Genomic DNA, 18927 nt, shown 5'->3' on the forward strand with positions numbered 1-18927 from the left:
TAATAATAATAATTTAACATGGCAACAGTAAGTAACACTTTATGTGACCGATATATATATAGAGAGAGAGATTTCATTTACCACTATCTTGTATTAGTTCTATAATCAATACTTTACCACTATTACTACTAATAGTAATACTAATACTACTAATAATAACACTAATACTACTACTACTACTAATACTGATACTACTACTATTAACACTGATAGTAATGCTAATATTAACACTACTACTACTAATGTTAATACTACTAATACTACTTAATACCATATGATTTACAGAGAGTCAATTACATATCAACAATATGAAGTTAAGATGGATACAAGTTATAAGACATGTATATATACATATATATGTATATGTCAATCAAATTGACATGGTTACAATTTAGGTATTATGATATAATGGTATAAAGTAATGACATAGTTACTAGATTAGAAGATAGAAAAGTAGGAGGGAGTATACATTCTTGTTTGAATTTAGATTTTTAGAAAAAAGTTTTTTACTACTTAAAATAGTAGCTAAGTACATTGAAAAAGAGTGAAATCATATGTTATTTGAATTCATTTGGTAATGTTTGCATGTATCTTTCTGCATTCCACTAGTAGGTGTAGTGTGGTCTACTTATATCCATATAAGTAGTATATGGTGATGGTGATGGTCATACATACAATGTATTTTAGCAGAAGACCAATGAGGAAAGAACTGAAATGAAGCGCAATTAGTGAGAAAATGCATGAATAATGAAATTAGGGAAGATGAATTGATATTTACAGAAGGAACAGTGAAGATTGAGACAATTGGTTGTTAATTTGCAAATTAACTATTCATTGTATGGTTATCAGAATTTGGTGAGATAGTCTGTAATGTGTGCCTAGATACATTCGATTGTCCTCAACTAGTGTTCTATTCACTACAGCAGATACTATCCATCTTTGCTTCTTATACTTGTAATTTAAGGCAATATCGAAGAAGTCTGCATAGGAAGATATCAGTGACTAATATCAAGTGAATTTAAAACTTCACCCGATTGCATAATGAGGTGACTATCACAACTCAGTAGCTAAGTGTATCGCACAAGAGTGTATGGAGCGAACTGTATTTGGTTCGAGTTCCAGTGTAAACATCAAATGCATTCCACTACTAGCTACTATGCATCTTTGTTTAGAATACTTGTAATTTAAAGTAATATCGAAGTAGTCTGTATAGGATGTATATATTGCTAAAAAGAGATTGATCAATTGTAGTCCTAGAACAACAATGAGAAGATATAAGATTTGAGTCTCCCGCATAAAATCATAGCTGTGCAATGTTGAATAGTCTCATACTAGGGACGAAACAGTCATCTCATGCTTCCATATTTTCAATGATGGTCTGGTTTAAATCGACTCATAAATTCAACTATCAAAATTACTACAATCACTACACTATTATCATTTATTTGAACACATAAAAATTGGCACAAGGGGGCACCACAAACGGGTGCCACACCAAAAAATTGTCATTTCATTTAATTGTGTGAAGGTTATGATACTGCATGGGTGCCTAGACCGTAACAGGTAGTTTTCTGGGGGCGCGACACTCCGAGCTTTTGATCCAAATGTCTGATCCACAAGGCAGTAGAGCATCGTGAGGAGATGTAGTCCCATGGTAGTCGGTGACCAACGACTGATTCATACGCCATTTGTTCCCTCAGGATGCTGGAGCCTATATGCACTATTGGTTTTTCAACTCCCCTAGATGGACCTATCGTATCCAAAGCACGGGATATTCGCTTTTCGTCCTCTCAATTTCGCAAACAGCACCCGTGGTGCGAGAAGGCAATGAGTAGGACTTTCCTGGCAGAGACTGTATACACGTGACCGTGTGAAATCAAACTGAGAGAACGGGCCCTCCTCACTCTCGGCCGTACCAGGGCGTCTGGGGGCAACAATCACTACAAATCCCCTCATTTCGTAATTAATATACTCTAAAACGATGAAATGAATTATTTACCTCAAAAGAGATGAAGTAAGCACAATTCAGACTCTTTCCAATAAAAAACAAATAGTCAGTAACTGATTGATTTCTTTTGATTATACAACTGAACATTCAACTTATTGACTTAGTTTTGTTAGTTTGTACCTTGACATTGATGTTTAGGACTTCAATGGACAAGTCTCTTATTAGCCATATGTGCATACCGTGCGTATTGCCCCGATATAGCCTTAATTCATAAGCATTATAAGCAAAGAAAGATAGTGGCTAGCAGTGGAATCCAGGGTGTGCATTTCGTCCTATTTGGGACTCGTCAGCTGGACAAACCTCCATCTCACAGTTGATATTCACTCTAGGACTCGAACCCAGTACCTTTCATCTCAAACGCCATCATATTATCCACTCAGCTATTGAGTCCTGATAGCCATTTGCTTTCACTGCTAGCAACTATCCATATTTGCTTATAATTCAATTTATTGATTGATTTCATCAAACTAATCAATAATACAATCAATGTTGTTGTCAAGATTGTCATATATTTTTTTCTCTCTTAGAAATGATGAAAGATATATTATTGATTTATTTTGATTATTTTCTTTTTTGTTGTTGTCAAGGTCTCTATTATGATTTATGATAATAAATTTGGGAAAGTTTGGTTGATGGAAAAGAAACAAGGTTTGATGACTATTTATCAATTTATAATTCATGTGTTTTCAGTATTCAATGTTTAAGTTTGCGGTATAAAGTTTCTTTTTCTGACAATATCACGTTTATTTACTAATTGAATTGGTTCTTCTATGGTGTATATTTGTGTGCTACTTATATTGACAGATATAAGTAGTATATAACAATAATCGAAAATGGAAAAACCTGGAAGAAAAGGGTTAGGAAGATGGAATAGAAGAGAATGGGAATACAAATGAAGGAGTAATCAAATCTGCGACAATTAATGGATATTTTGCCTAATGAATGATTGTAACTATGGTTCTCACATTTTGTGAAATTAATCCGTAACCTTATGTTACAATAAACTTTGTTGTCACAATTGATTGATCACTGGGTGGTGGCCACTAGTGTAGGTTTCTCGACACTGTGTGTACTATGTTGAGATAAGATGGTGGGTGGAGGTGGTCAACAGGAAACCCTGAACCCAGGTTTCGTGCTACTTGGCACTCGTCAACAATAGGTACCTGTAATCTTAAGGGTCGGTCGTGGCCCGAATAGGTCAGCAGTAACATCTCTTACTGTGAAGATGAGTGACATGGGGTCGAATCCGTCAGGGAGCACCAGTTCACTTAAGATTACATGTACACATTGCTGAAGAGTACCAAGTAGCACGAAATCCCTGTCCAGGGTTTCCTGTTGACCACTTCCAACCACCATCTTATCTAAACTTTGTTGTGCCCACCTGTGTTTTTGTTCATTACACTTCATGTAAGAATATAATTTTCATTGAGGATTTCATTTCAAACTTCTATTTTAACTGTTTTATCTAATCAGTGAATTGAGGCGAGTTAAATTTATGTGTTAGATTGTAGTGATCGATAACACCAGTAGGGATAAACAAATGTATTTCAAAAGGGGGTTTTGTGGAGATTTTAGTAGTTTTATATAGTTGAGATCATGAGTCAATTGAAGCTAGACCACCATGGAAAACCTAGAAGCACTGGACGGCCGTGGTCTATCGGTTAAATGCTCTGGAACGAGACTGATATATCCTGGGCTCGAATCCCGTTGGGCGTGGATGCGCACTGCTGAGGAGTCCCACAATGGGACGAAACGGCCGTCCAGTACTTCCAGGTTTTTCATGGTGGTCTAGCTTCAATTGATTCATGTTCTTAACTATATACAAATGTATTTCAACTGAAAATTACAGAACACTGAGACGTCATCTAATGGTATTAATATCTAACTTTAATCAATCTATGATCTTACGCAACCCTTTATCCATTGTGTGAGGCAGATAGCTGTCTCCACGAGACATAGATTGGAGTCCATTGCTTATGGCTTCTCACTAGAACTCCAGGGAATCTATCTTGAAGCTAGTCACTCATAAGCTGGTTCAATGGTTTAGAGGTTGAGCGCTCTCACATGTGACCGAAAATCCATACTAGGACGAAATGTTCATTCAGTGCTATCAGGTTTTCAATGGTAATCTAGCTTAGATGAATTCCCCATGAACTCAACTATTGAAATTGCTGCTTTCCCCAATCTCATAGAATCAATAAACTACACACAATACATGGTTTACAGTTTGTCACACATCTGGTGTATTCAAATTTACTAGACTCATAAATGTCACAGAAAAAAGTGAATCTTTCATTTTTCTTTAAAGTTTTACAAACACTTTAGATTTATTTTCTATCACAAGGAATATTACCACCCGGATTGTAACTAGCAATGGAATCCATAAAGCGTGTTTCATTCTAGTTACCTGAACCTAAGTGTTTATGTTCACACAGAAATTCAATTCAGAATCTAATGTAATGTATGCTACTGATATCGATAAATATAAGTAGTATGTTTCATTATTAGTAAGTGGAATGCCTGATGGTATAAGGTTAAAAAGACCGGACAGTAAAGGACGGAAACAGAGAGTGATCGGTGTAGAAACGAAGGAACAATCAGGTCTGAGACTATTAATCAACATCCTGCAAATGAAGTATTTACTGAATGGGTCTCAGATTTGACTAGGATGTTCTGGACTTTCGTATTCGAATACATTCGAGTGTCCCTGCTTCTGTTCTCTTTCATTACACTACAGCTACAAAAGCTAATACATTATCCAATTGGCTACTAAGTCTAGTAAACTGTTAACTTGTTCAGCGGAGACAAAGCGATCAGCTCACATTTATGTATATGATAATATAGACTAATTAAATACTGTCTCTAATATCAAAAATGAGAAAATTCACAATCTTTACCAAGGTTGAATTTGATAGCTGCAAATAAACTGAGCATTCTAAAGAAAGTCGATGATAAATATATTTTGTTTGATATTCCAATGAATAAAATCATAAACGGATCAATATTAGACAACCGTTGAAAACTTAGAAGTACTGGATGACCGTTTCTTTTTAGTTTTGAACTCCTCAGCAGTGTATGGTGTAAAGCAGTTACTCAGTGGATCGGTGGATTCGTTGAAGTTAGACCTTATTACCGTTGGATAAAGACTCAACCGTTTAGAGGTTAAGAGTTCTCGAGCGAGATCGAAGGTTCGAACCCGCCGAGCGAGATCGTGGATAAGCACAACTGAGGAGTCCCACAATTGGACGAAACGAACGTTCAATATTTCCAGGTTTCTAATGGCAGTCTAACACTGATCCATAGATGATCTCATTCAATACTCAATAATCTCGACAGCCCTATACTGATATCACAAAAAGGAGAAAAGTTGAATTTCCAACGTTTCGTGACTTAACGTAAGTCAGAGTAAATAAATAAACACACTAAATAGTACTGTTCAAACTTTTGTAAATTGTATTCCGGTTATTTGTTTACTCCGAAGAAATGGCCTACATTAGGTCACGAAACATCATAAATTCAACTTGTCTACTCAGTGGGATACAATGAAAAATAGGTCTATTATTATTCGTAGGAGTTTCTGTTATCTGTTTTTCTCGATATTCAAGATTGAATGTTGTTCAACGTTTGTTGGAATAAATGAATGTATCCTGAATTTTATAGATTAAATGAATTGTAACTAATCGAGGAGAAGTAGAGATGGGTGGTAGATAGAAGTAGATTCCAAGAAACCTGCTTTGTTCTATTTCGGACTCGTCAGCTGGATGCATCTGCATCCCATAGTTAATGTCCACTCTGAGATTTCAGGTAATTTCGAATCAATCCGCACAGAATCCACATATATCAATAAGAGATAGACTGATTCACTGAAGTCCTAAACATCAATCGGAAAACTCACACAACCAATACAAAAATGGATTATTGTATTCGTTGGACAATTTAATGATTGTTATAATTAGGTAACTCAGTGGATAAGACTTTGGTGTTAGAGGTGCAAGATCCATTATAAACATTAACATTAAAGGATGTAGATATATCAGCTGACTGAAAGCAATTTATCCCTTTTTTTGACTAAAAGTTGATCATTATCTGAAGGGTTTTTGTGAAGATTTCAGTAATTTTATAGTTGAAATCATGAGACATTAACACCGTTGATTGTTGGCTCAGTGGTCTAGTGAATAAGCGCTCGCGCTCAAGACTATTAGGTCCTGGGTTCGAATCTCGTGAGGTGGGATAGTGTATGCGCACTGTTGAGGGATTCTACAATATGACAAAATGACTGTCCAGTGCTTCCAGGTTTACCATGGTGATCTCCCTTCAAATGACTCATGATTTCAACTATAAAAGTTAATTATTATCAATTTAATAATTTCACATTTTATTTTTTTATTAGTTGAGATCATGAGTTAATTGGAGCTAGATCACCACGGAAAACCTGGCAGCACAGGATGGCCATTTCGTTCTATTGTGGGACTCCTCATCAGGTTTTCTCTAGTGGTCTTACTTCAATTGACTCATGATCTCAACTATTAAAATTACTATAATATCCCAAAAGATCCATTCCTATATTAAATTATATATGTCAACTAGAGGGTACAATATTGAAAATAGAATTCTACAAAAGAAAAAAAATTATCATGCAAACACACACACACAATATCAATATAAATCAACTACAAAAAAATGTCACCACCTTTTCTGTTGTATCCACTTTCTCTCCTTAAAAAGGAGTTGTTACCAATACAACAATGAACCATTATTTTTTATTACTTTAAAAATTCGCCCCCCCCCCTTCCAACATTGTAATAAAATGTAAGATCTGTTTAAGGAGAAAAAAAGAGGGTAAATGTCTATGCTCGTAAGTGTATGTGTGTGTGTGTACGTGTGTAAGTTGTAGAGTGTATACATAGCTACTGATTTCAAACAATTCGATTCTTACTTACTTACATACTTACGCCTGTTATCTCCTCGTAAAGGAGTAATATAAAGATGAAAAACTCTCTTTGTTGACAGAAAGAAAACAAAATAAAATAAACATTATCCATTGCAGAATAACATTAACCGATTTTATTGCTTAATACCTTTATAAGAGATAAAACGATAGTCTACTTATCTACCGTCTTTGGTTTCTTATTGTATGTGTATTTGACAATTGATCAATGTCTTGTTGGCATATGTTCATACTATACGGACTGTCTCGATAACGCCTGAAGTCACAAGCTTTATGAGCAAAGATGGATAGTGGCTAGCAGTGGAATTCAAGACGCGCGTTTCGTTCTATTTAGGAGTCGTCAACTGGATGTACCTGCATCTCAGAGTTGATGTTCACCATGGAACTCGAACCCAGTATCGTTCCCTTCAAACACCATCACTTTATCAACTTAGTTACTGAGTACTAATAGCCACTATCTTGTGCAATGGGGTAACATTTTTAATTCATTTTTGTATTGTTTGTTTGAATCTTCCCATTGATGTATAGAACTGCTATTGATCAATTTCTATCTTATTGACATATGTGCATCCTATGCGGATTTCTTCGATATTGCTTGAAGTCCTAGAGTGAATATCAACTGTGGGATATAGGTACATCCAGCTGACGAGTCCGAAATAGTAGGAAACTTGAGTCCTTAATTCCAGTTCCAGCTGCCATCCACTTTTGTTTATAAGGTCTAGTGGATTATTTATTATTCACCGTACGACTTTTGGTAATAAATCCTCTGAAGAATTAAGGAGATAAAATTCTAGACGAATAGAACATTTTCTATAGTGAAAGACAGAAGTTATTCATTTTTACATTTTGTGCAAAAAAAACCACAGTAGACTTCTTGAACCTGATTAACTAGTCCCCATGCTATAATTTTACTGAAGAGAGTACTGGGATTTTCTAATTTAGGTCATGAAGGGATATTAGTTAGACCACATTTGAGAACCAGATAGAACAGAACAGCAATCTCTTCCAGGTATGAGACTTCTCAGTAGTGCACATCTATTAGCATACAACAAGGAATCGGAACTAAAATCTTTAGTCTCGCGCTCCAACGTTTTAACTTCTCGGTCAGTGAACCGATTTACATATCTTACTCCAATCAATTCACGATATTTTCTCGACTACAATTCATAAGGATCTTATAATTTCCAAAAACCGTCCATTATTATAATCATACTCTTGCTTCAAGATACGATTCCTTTAGTTCTGGTGAGAAGCCATGATCAATGAAGTTCAACCATGTTGGATGTGAGACACTTATTCACAATATGTGGTGAAAGATTGTCTCTGAATAGCCATTGGTATGTACAACAGGGATGAGTGATAATTCATTTGTGAGAACTGTTTGAATCTTCTAGTTGTAGGTTTTAATGACTTTAATTTATCAATCTCTTTTGTCATATGTGTATCCTGTACAGATGACCTTTTTATATATGCACAAGACTGTATAGGAAATATGGATTGTGGTTACGAGTAGGATTAGTGCAGCATGATTATTAAATGAATAATTGACAAGGTAAAAATGCGGTTAGAGAAGAATGAATAATTTGAATTCCGGAGTCAATCTAAGCTAGTTCACAACTGAAACCCTGGAAGAACCGAACGGCCAATTCGTCCCAGTATAGGACTCCTCAGCAGTGAGCACCTATGATCCCACACGGCCATCCAGTGCTTCCAGATCTTCAGTAGGCGTTAATTCAACTTTGAAAATACTACAATAACCACAAATCCCTATAACTGATAAAAAATAATAAATTGGTCTATCCAGAAGCGTATTTGGACATGACATAGTACCAGCTATTACAAAGCCTTCTCCCGTAGAAATTGCTAATAATAACAAAAACTTATTACAAAATAAGCCTATATTAACTATTCCCATAAAGTCTCTAATATAACGAAAATACTTACCCTAGATTCTACTACTAGACCATAATCAAACTATCATATACAACAATTCATTTTGGGTTATCACAAGGAGATTTCTTGTAGATTTCAGTAATTTTATATAGTTGAGATCATGAGTCAGTTGGAGCTAGACAACCATGGAAAATCTGGAAGCACTGGACGGCCGTTTCGTCATATTGTGGGACTCCTCAGTAGTGCGCATCCACGATTCCGCCTCGCGAGATTCGAACCCAGAACCTACAATTCTCGATAGACCACTAAGCCGGCCAGTATCCAACAGTGTTAATGCCTGACCTCAACCAATTCACGAAATTACGCGACCATATTCCATTGTACTGAGGTCGATACCTGTCTCTACCTGACATGGATTAGCTCCACTGGTCACGATATCTCGCGAGAACTCCAGGAATTATCTCATAGAGCCAGTCACTAGTGAGCATATGATCATTATCAGAAGGGAGTTTTGTGGAGATTTTAGTAAAATAAACTTCTAGAAATCTATTTGATACTTATATTATTGATAGTTACTATCATAAATCCAATTAAATGTCTTCATCATTGATTATAATTGATTTTTTCCATAAAATAAACAAGAATAAAGCGGAAGAATATCTATTGAACTTAAAGTAAATCCAATGTTCTGACTAGCAACCTGATCAGCGTTTTTTTATGGGATGGGGTCTCTAAACCCATCCCCAACCCTTCTCCTTTAACCGGGCTTGAGACCAGCAGTAGCTCCCGAAGGGTCTACAGGCAGAGTTCTGACAATCTGGTCCAATCTTTTACAATGAAATATAAACAAGATTAGTTCTAAAATACTTTGAATGAGTATTTATAAAACAATAATTTAATCTTCATAATCCCCGGAGGTATTGTTTTGTTTCTTTGTTTCTAATCAATTTCATTACTGTTTACCATTAGTAAACTTAATTTATCTCAGATGTAAACATATAAACTATTTAATAGTGAATTCAGTAGTATACCTTTGAAGAACTCATTAAAGTATTCCTTTTTTGGTCATCCATATGAGCCCCCTAGGAATATACATAAATCTCATTCATTTCTAGAACACATCTAGTTACTATGATCACAAATAGAAGACGCACATGATGTATATCACTTGTATTTACGTTTGTATACTTATGCAATATATTGAATATTCTTCGAACAATCCAATGATTACTATGATGATAGAATACGTTTAAATGTTTATCAGTATTATGTAGATTAGAATTGGTGTAATGCTTGGTACAGATGTGTGTTAGTTTAAGTTAGTACATTAAAACGATGGGATGACGTTTATAAGATGAATATAAAGAGATATTGAAGCAATCTAATAACGATTATTAATAGAGTCTGTTTCAGGTAGAGATAGGTATCTACCTCAATACAATGAAAGATGGTCATGCAATTTAGTGGGTTGGTTGAGGCTAGACATTAACATCATTCGATGCCCGCGTAGTGATCTAAAGGTTAAGCGTTCTAGCGTGAGACCGACAGGTCCTGGGTTCGAATGTCGTGAGCGACTGGTTGAATGAGTACTGAAACGAAACGGCTGTCCAGTGCTTCCAGGTTTTCAATGGTGGTCTAACATCAATCGGTTTATGATGTCAATCAAAATCATAATAATCTTCACAACCCTATATTGAGAAAGAATAAACACTGAGAAAAAGTTTGAAAGGATAACATAAATAGGGATATATGAAATAATACTGAAACTGATGATCTGAGGAAAGATAAACAGTGAGTACATCTGAGGCATTGCATTCAATACAATATCTTCATCAATTGATCACACTTACTCTTTATATGGAGAAAAGACATTTCACCTAATCCGTAAGTGATTCAAGTAGACGAAATGAAACATAAACTCACTTGGTATCGTTCGTTTGAACCCTCCCTGCAACTCAGATGAATGTACACCCAGCCGACGAGTCTCAAGTAGGACGAAACGCGGGTTATAGATTCCACTTCTACCCACTACCCATCTTTGTTTATATTGTTGTCTCAAGTAGGACGAAACGCGGGTTATAGATTCCACTTCTACCCACTACCCATCTTTGTTTATATTGTTTGTGAATAAAGTCTGTATCTAGGCAATACGCACTGTATGCACATATGTTAATAACAGACTGATCAATTGCAGTCCTATATAGCAATGGAAAGATACAAGTAAACAACGCCATGTGAATTTAGAATTCACCTCATTGCACAAGCAAGTGGCTATCAGCACTCATGAGCTGAGTGCATAACGCGATGGCGTTTGAGGTGAATGGTACTGGGTTCGAGTCCCAGAGTGAACATCAACTCTGAGATGCAGATACATCCAGTTGACGAGTCCCAAACGGGACGAAACGCGCGTCCTGGATTCAACTGCTAGCCACTATCCATCTTTGCTTACCATATCGTAATAAAGTTCAATGAAGTATATTATGTCCTACGATGGTGTGGGCTACTTATATCCACATAAGTAGTATATAATGATGGGCATTGAATGTATTTCAGTAGAAGATCGATAAGGAAAGAACGGGAACGAAACGCAATTGGTATGGAAGTGTATGAACAACAATAATTGGAGACTATAGTCTGATGTTTGCAGAAGGAAAAGTCAAGTTTGAGACAATTGATTAATTGTTTGCAAATTAGCTGCTTACTGTATGCTTATCAGATTTTAGTGAGACAGTCTGTAATTGTTGTATCAAATACATTCACGTGTCCCCACTCGTGTTCTTGTTCACTACAATACTATAAATTTTGTGTTCAAACATATTTGTTTGACCCCTACTGTTGTTCTCCTTCAGTACAAGCATATTTATAGGGAACAAAACAAACAGCTTTTTCTTTTATTGTTTGAAGATGGATTGTATTGCAAAGAGCAAACAATTCAACGTCAGAATAACTTATTGATAGATGATCTGACTGAATACCTTCTTTCATGTCATATCTGTAGACACAGAGAAGAAAATGGAATATTAAGAAGATAACTTTACACATTCATGATTCAATAGCTGAGTTCAGACAAATTTCAGTATGGTACTGTTTAAATATTATCACCTTGACTCTTCTATTTATAATTGGATTCATAAGACTGATGCTTTTAAGAGAAAATTATGTAGATAGGATAACAATAGGTTTTCTTTTGAGAGGTTGAAGATAATCATAAAGAAACCGTGGTTTATTCAGACTTTATAACATTTGTTACTTGCCAACAAGAACTTTGAACAACCTTGAGAGGACTGATGCTCCCTGTGTGATTCAGATAAACTCCTTAGATTAAACCTATTATCAGAACTTCCTTCTGACTATTTCAAGATATCTAACATTAAAAAGTAATATCTAAACACTTCAAACTAATGTGATCAGAATCCAATGTTGAATACTTACAGACCTATTGATTTTGAGGATTTATTTACAGCCACAACAACATAGAGAACAATAAATCAATCACAATTAATGGGGAAACTCTGATAGATTTGAAAACATTCACGTATCTAGCTCGATAACAACATTGATGAACAATGAGGATCTGATACAGATGTATAGACGAGAATCGACAATGTAATAAACAGCATTCCTATAGTTGAAGAATATAAGGATCTCAAGACAACTTTCTGTCAACCAATGTCAAAGGCACAATCTTCAATAGGAACGTCAAGACAGTCCTACTGTATGGGGCTGAAACGTGGAGAACAACAACAACTATCACCAAAACAGTACAAGTATTTATAAACAATTGTCTACACATGATACTCAATGTTCGTTGACAGAATACCATCAACAACAGTCTTTTTTGGGATAAGAGAAATCAGCTTCCAACTGAAGAGGAAATTAGGAGAAAACGTTGGAAGTGGATAGGACATACATTGAGGAAATCATTAAACTGCATTATGAGGCAAGCTCTAACTTGGAAGGTAAACAGAAATGAGGAGAATCAGAGAACGCACTGTGTCGAGAATTGGAAACAGAGATGAAAAGGATGAATAGGAATTGTAAACAAATGGAAAGGATTGCTCAGTACAAGGTTGAATAGAGAGTACTATTAGTCGGTCTATTTTTCTCGATTAGGGTTAACAGGCGTAAGTAAGTAAGTAATAATTTATTAACATGTTGAAATTTATTATTGTTCTCCAAAAGGAAACTGTTGTGACCTGAGGTGTCCGAAATCTGATACTGATACTCGATGCGCTGTGCACTTACTCCCCCCTCTCCAACTAACTACTTGAGCAAGAACACAAGAGTGAGAGAGAAAGTATTTCGAACTACCAAATAAAATGCACAAATACTCTTTCATATATATACCACTCTATTGCTTAGGAAATTGACCCGTTGACCCTTAATCAAATGCGATTCACCTTTAGATCACTTCTGGTTGCCATCAATTGACCTTTGCTACTTCTGATTAGCTCTCCATATCAGAAAATTTTTCGAGAATGTTTAAATAACTTTATGTGTAATTAACCAGATAAACATTGCAGAAAGCAAATGACATATGGATTAACTGTTTCATCTTAATAATTGAACTCTTCAAAGGTATATAATTACAACATTAACAAGGATCTCACCCAGAATCTCGTAAACACTTTTCTGAGACTTTGTTGTAAAACCGATGGATTCAACAAGAATTCTCGAAGTTATGCTAAGAAATCACTGGGGTTCATTAACACTGAGAGAATGAGACAGGTCTCACTGATATGACCTAATGATGGTAGCACAATATTAAAATAATAGAAATATTTACAATTCAATAGCAATTTAATGATCTAAGGGTAACATGTTTACCACGGAATGTAAAAAACCTCGTTTATCCATCAAGCAAGGCTATAGATTTACGTTAATAAGGAGTAATCTCATCCTGAAACGAAAGAGCTGTCTAATGTGCTGTTGTTTTCAACGATTGTTTTATTTTGAAATTAGGCAATCCCTACAAAATACATATACTATTAAACTTTTCTTCAGTCTCTCCCTTATTGGCATATGTACATCCTGTACGGTTAGGTTGCTTCTATATTGTTCTAATTCATTAGCATTCTAAGCAACGATGAATAGTGCCTAACAGTGGAATCTAGAACACAGGTTTCGTCCTATTTGCGACTAGTCAGCTGGATGTATTTGCATTTCAGAGTTGATGTTCACTCAAGGATTTGAACCTGGTACTGTATGCCTCAAACGTGATCGGATTATCCACTTAACCATCGCGTTCAGATAGCCACTAGCTTGAGGGAGGAAATTTTGATTCAATGTAGTTCCCAAACTGTTTTGATATCACTCAGTCAGTCAGCTACAACGTGAAACCAGGCATATATATGCATCGGTTCAAGTTGCCGTACCTCATTAGCGCAACAAGATGAACACCGAATTCATAGTAGTAGTTAATTTAGTGGTGGTAATATGTGAAAGAAAGGTTGTATATAAGGATATAGTACAGGAAGAAAGGAACTGTTTTGATGGGCTGTGAGAAATTCCATTTATATTATTGTTTTCATTTTGGCGTCACAAACAAATCAGGTACAATAGGAAGTTTATCTACTGTTCGCTGAGTAAGAAGAATCTCAAGTTCCAATAAGCTTTAAGATATTACTCACTGGTCATTGGTCTATGCGCTATTTAGTGCTTAGATACTCGTTCGTTCAACTGTTCAATATGAATAAGATAATCGATAATTGGGATCTACGTGACTGGGAGATTATACAACTAGTTTTCTATCATTCTAATGGGATCACATAGGACCGAATACAACCCAAGAATCTTTTTTTTTCTCCTAAATATCAATAATATACCTTTCCGTATATTACTTTGAAAGAAGGAATACCTACAATTTGTATCCAATTACATGAAGGTTTATTTCAGTTCTTTTGGTTCAGATCAATTCCCTTTAACAACGTGTGCTATTTAAACGTCCAGATTGTAGTAACCTACTTTTATGAAGAGAACGCAACTGAAACAATGGAAACAATTATTATAACCAATTGTACCAGTGATTGTTTTAGTTTACCGGTTGGTTTAAGTTTACCAAAATAACACCTTCCGTTGTTTGTGACCTTGCACGAACTCTCTTACAATCAGTAGTCTTGCTTGTGGATTTTGGCACGATCGAGGTGTTATTTCGATACCATGTGATCGCCAACGAACAAATCTTACTACAAACTTCGACTGACTTTTCATATTTGGCATTCGCAGGGGTTTAACCTAGCAACTAGCACGTATTTTTTCAGTAGTGTTGATCATAGTCAACTGAGACTCGATGCCCAATACAGGATTCCTAAGTTAGGTTGACAATACATTATGCGAATGGATTTGATCAAAGGTTTATATGAATCAACATTAACATGATGTAGTAAAATCTTCATAAAACTAGAAAAACCGAACAGGATAATACAAATACATATCATACTTTAAAAATGATTCTGGAATACTGATTATAAGGATGTCTCGTTTGCAAACTCAAGGTAGCCTTAAGAAGCCCAGAAAGAGACGAAGATATTCCATCCAATCACCGCCCGAGGAACATTTTAGAATATCGACATGCAGCTCCACTACTGGATGAATAAGAAGGATCCCATATGTGCCTATTGGCTGTCCGAAATGATGATTTGCTTTCAGCCAAAAAAACAATAAATACATGGGATATTTTGTATTATATTTGACACTGTGTTGGGAATAAATTCCTACTTACTAGTCTCTGTCTTCTCTCGCGACGTTGTGGGGTCGATCGTTCAAGTAGTCCAGTAGTACGCAGCATAGCAAGAATCTAAACCTCTAGAAATAACACTGATTATGGAGAAAAATCTAACTGTGAGAAACAATTCGTTACTATAATAAACAAATGTTGATGGTAAGTAATGATAGTGTTAGATCTTGAACTTAGACTCTTAGTGTGTCGCGTATAACTTGAGCAATCGAACGCTAGAACCCTCCCAACTCTCAAAATCAGAAGACAGAAGACAATTAGAAGGAATGTTATTCCAAACAGTGTCAATTATGGTACAAAACTAGCGGGTATTTATAGTTTCTAGTAGGAACAAAATCATAATTATAGTTATCCAATCCGCACACAGGGGTTTATTAGGATTGTCCAATAGGGAAGCTACACATAGGGATTCTAGAATATTCTTCCAAAATCTGATTGGATGGGATATGTTCAACTCCTTCTGGGCTTCTTAGAGCTTCCTCAACTTCACCTATGGACCATCCTCATAGATAGGAAGGGTAAAAATCAGATAATTTATCATTGATAGATATTCATTACAGGTTGAAAAAAATTTCACTTAGTAACTAGTTTACCTAACATTAAAACATACAAACAAATGGGGAGTTTTAATCCTGTAACCATGTAGCTTAGTTTAATAGAATATTTGAATGTAAAACATTATTTTTTTTCATAGTTGAAGTCATGAAAAGATTGAAGCTACACCACCATGGAAAACCTGAAAGAACTGGACGGCCGTTTCGTCCTATTATGGGACTCCTCAGCAGTGAGTATCCACGATCTCACACTCGCGATGGTCATCCAGTGCTTCCAGGTTTTCCATGGTGGTCTAGCTTCAATTGACTCATGACTTCAACTATGAAAATACTGAAATCTCCACAAAAAAACCCCTTCTGATTATTTTTTTCGTTTTGTTTCTTGCATACTACTTATAAAAATTTTATCCCATGTGTATCAGTAATATGATATTCATTCATTAGAACAAAGAAAAACTCAAATCAATTTGGTTGTTATGTAATATGATATTTTCAAAATCATATTAGTTTATAAGCCATATTCATTGAAGCATGATCTCGTTTGACATACCATTGAGATACAAGAAGGAATGATCAACCACTTCTCAAGATCAAGCAACTCTAACTTTCAGAAGGATCGAGCTCAGAACCTTCAGATTCAGTGAGGAATGTTAATAGTTCGGATGAAATAGTTTGGCATTCAATGATACAATTTCAATTGAAACTAATTTGAAAAATTGTACGACAATTAAATAGAGTCCATTATTATTTCACTCTTGGCATTTCTAAGCTTCACCAAGTACAACAGAATAAGAAATGTCTACCAATGAACAACAAACCAGAGATTCTAATAGTTAAGAAGAATTGAATATAATGAATTGGATTGCTGGTGATGTTGGGGTTACAGACTGTTAAAGAATTCCATTCAAGGACATAAACGTTGATTAGTTAGATTATGATGGTCTTATCCTGATAATGTTTATCTATCTAAACTCATATTATTTGTTATTGAACTAAACAGTTTGTGAAGATTGATTTATTGGTAGAGATCAAAATGACTGATTCCTTTAGATAATAGGCGAGTATACATATATGTGTATACATGTGTATCTATCAGAAGGTAGATTTCTAGTCATTTGACCTTCTTAACACTGATCGAACAGTCTTAAATCATACGTCATGATGCTTAGTACTCTTGAGTTTGATTTCTTGAGTAGCTATGGATGCCTACAAATAAGAAGTTTCATATAGGGATGAAAAAGCTGTTAAGTGACTCCATGTGGTTTTCAGTGACTATCAGTTTGTAGTGTAGTGAACAAAACACTAGTTGGGGAGAATCAAATGTATTTAAGCACAAATTACAGACTATCTCACCAAATTCTGATAACCATACAGCCAACAGTTAATTTGCAAAATAACAATCAATTGTCTCAATCTTCACCGTTCCTTCTGTAAATATCAATTCATCTTCCCTAATTCCATAGTTCATGCATTTTCCCACCAATTGAGCTTCATTTCAGTTCTTTCCTCATTGGTCTTCTGCCAAAATACAGTCTATGTTTGACAATCTCCATATACTACTTTTATGGATATAAGTAGACCACACTACACTCGTCCCTCCTTTAAAGCATTCGTTCATGCGGTGGTTCTGCTCGCCGTGAGCACCTTCTTCTTGTACTGCAGTATATGCCAAAATCTCCGTCAGAATGTTGAGTCTGCGGTTCACTGACCTCTATAGCTCCGTCGACCTGCCGGGGACCAACATCCACCCGGCAACTGGGATGTTCAACACACGTACTCCACAGGCCTCTGAGCCATCTACATCTGATGTCTGCCCAGCAGTCGCACGTCCCACCGCTCCTCTCCGTCGACAGCACCCGCTACAACCAACGCCACCCCGCTAGAACACTCCACTCGACGTCACCTCTCCGCACCAGACAACCCCAACCAGCACCTCGACTCCTAGCACGCAGCGGCGTCCGCAGAACAGCACCCTTCCTCCTCCTAGTTGATATCGACACCAAATGTAGTGAATGAGAACACACAGTAGTACAAACTAAGAATTCTACTGAATATTGAAAGAAACCATTTGTGTACAGAGGGTATTGAAGCCGATTTTGATGATTTTCAAAGTTAATTATGATCTCTGTTTCTCTGTGAACATTGTGTACTAAGTCAATAATTGAATGATTTCCATAAATCTCAATCACAAAATGTATCATGTACTTATCAGTGGACTAACTACAAAAGTTGATTTCAGGAGTTTTTTTATAAGAAACCGAAACCTGCGGGTTTTAGCCATGTGGCGCAACCAGTTAGCACGTTCGGCTGTTAACCGAAAGGTTGGTGGTTCTAGCCCACGCGGAGGTGGTAGCCACTCGTCCCCGAATGCCCTAGTACGGCCGAGAGTGGGGAGAGTTCTCCTTCCTTCTCGAAATGCTCTCACATGGCCACGCGTATATAGCCTCTGACAGAGAAGTCCTACTCACTGCCTTTCCACAACACCGGTAATGATAACGAAATTGAGAGGATGAAAAGCGAATGTCCGGTGGGTCCGGGTTCAACTAGGGGAGTCGGAAAACTCTGATTCCAAACCAATGGTGCACATGAGCTGGCTCCAGTATCCTGAGGGAACAAATGGCATATGAACCAATCGTTGGTCACCGGCTACCATGAGACTGCATCTCCCCATGATGCTCCACTGCTTGTGGGTTAAACCTTTAAGTCAAAGGCTCCAGGTGAGGCCCCTCAAGAAAACCACCTGCTTCGGTCTGAGCACCCAGACAGTATCACAACCATCGCACAAATA

The 18927-nt window shown here is 36.3% G+C and overlaps 1 non-coding gene across 1 annotated transcript; it reads left to right on the plus strand.

The window, feature by feature from the left end:
* Window positions 1-18415: 18415 nt before the first annotated feature.
* On the plus strand, window positions 18416-18488 carry Smp_tRNA_01537_Pseudo_GTT.1.1. Its single transcript has one exon. It is a non-coding gene (tRNA).
* Window positions 18489-18927: the final 439 nt, after the last annotated feature.

This window comes from Schistosoma mansoni, chromosome 6, assembly GCF_000237925.1.
Source record: "Schistosoma mansoni strain Puerto Rico chromosome 6, complete genome".
Taxonomy (NCBI): domain Eukaryota; kingdom Metazoa; phylum Platyhelminthes; class Trematoda; order Strigeidida; family Schistosomatidae; genus Schistosoma; species Schistosoma mansoni.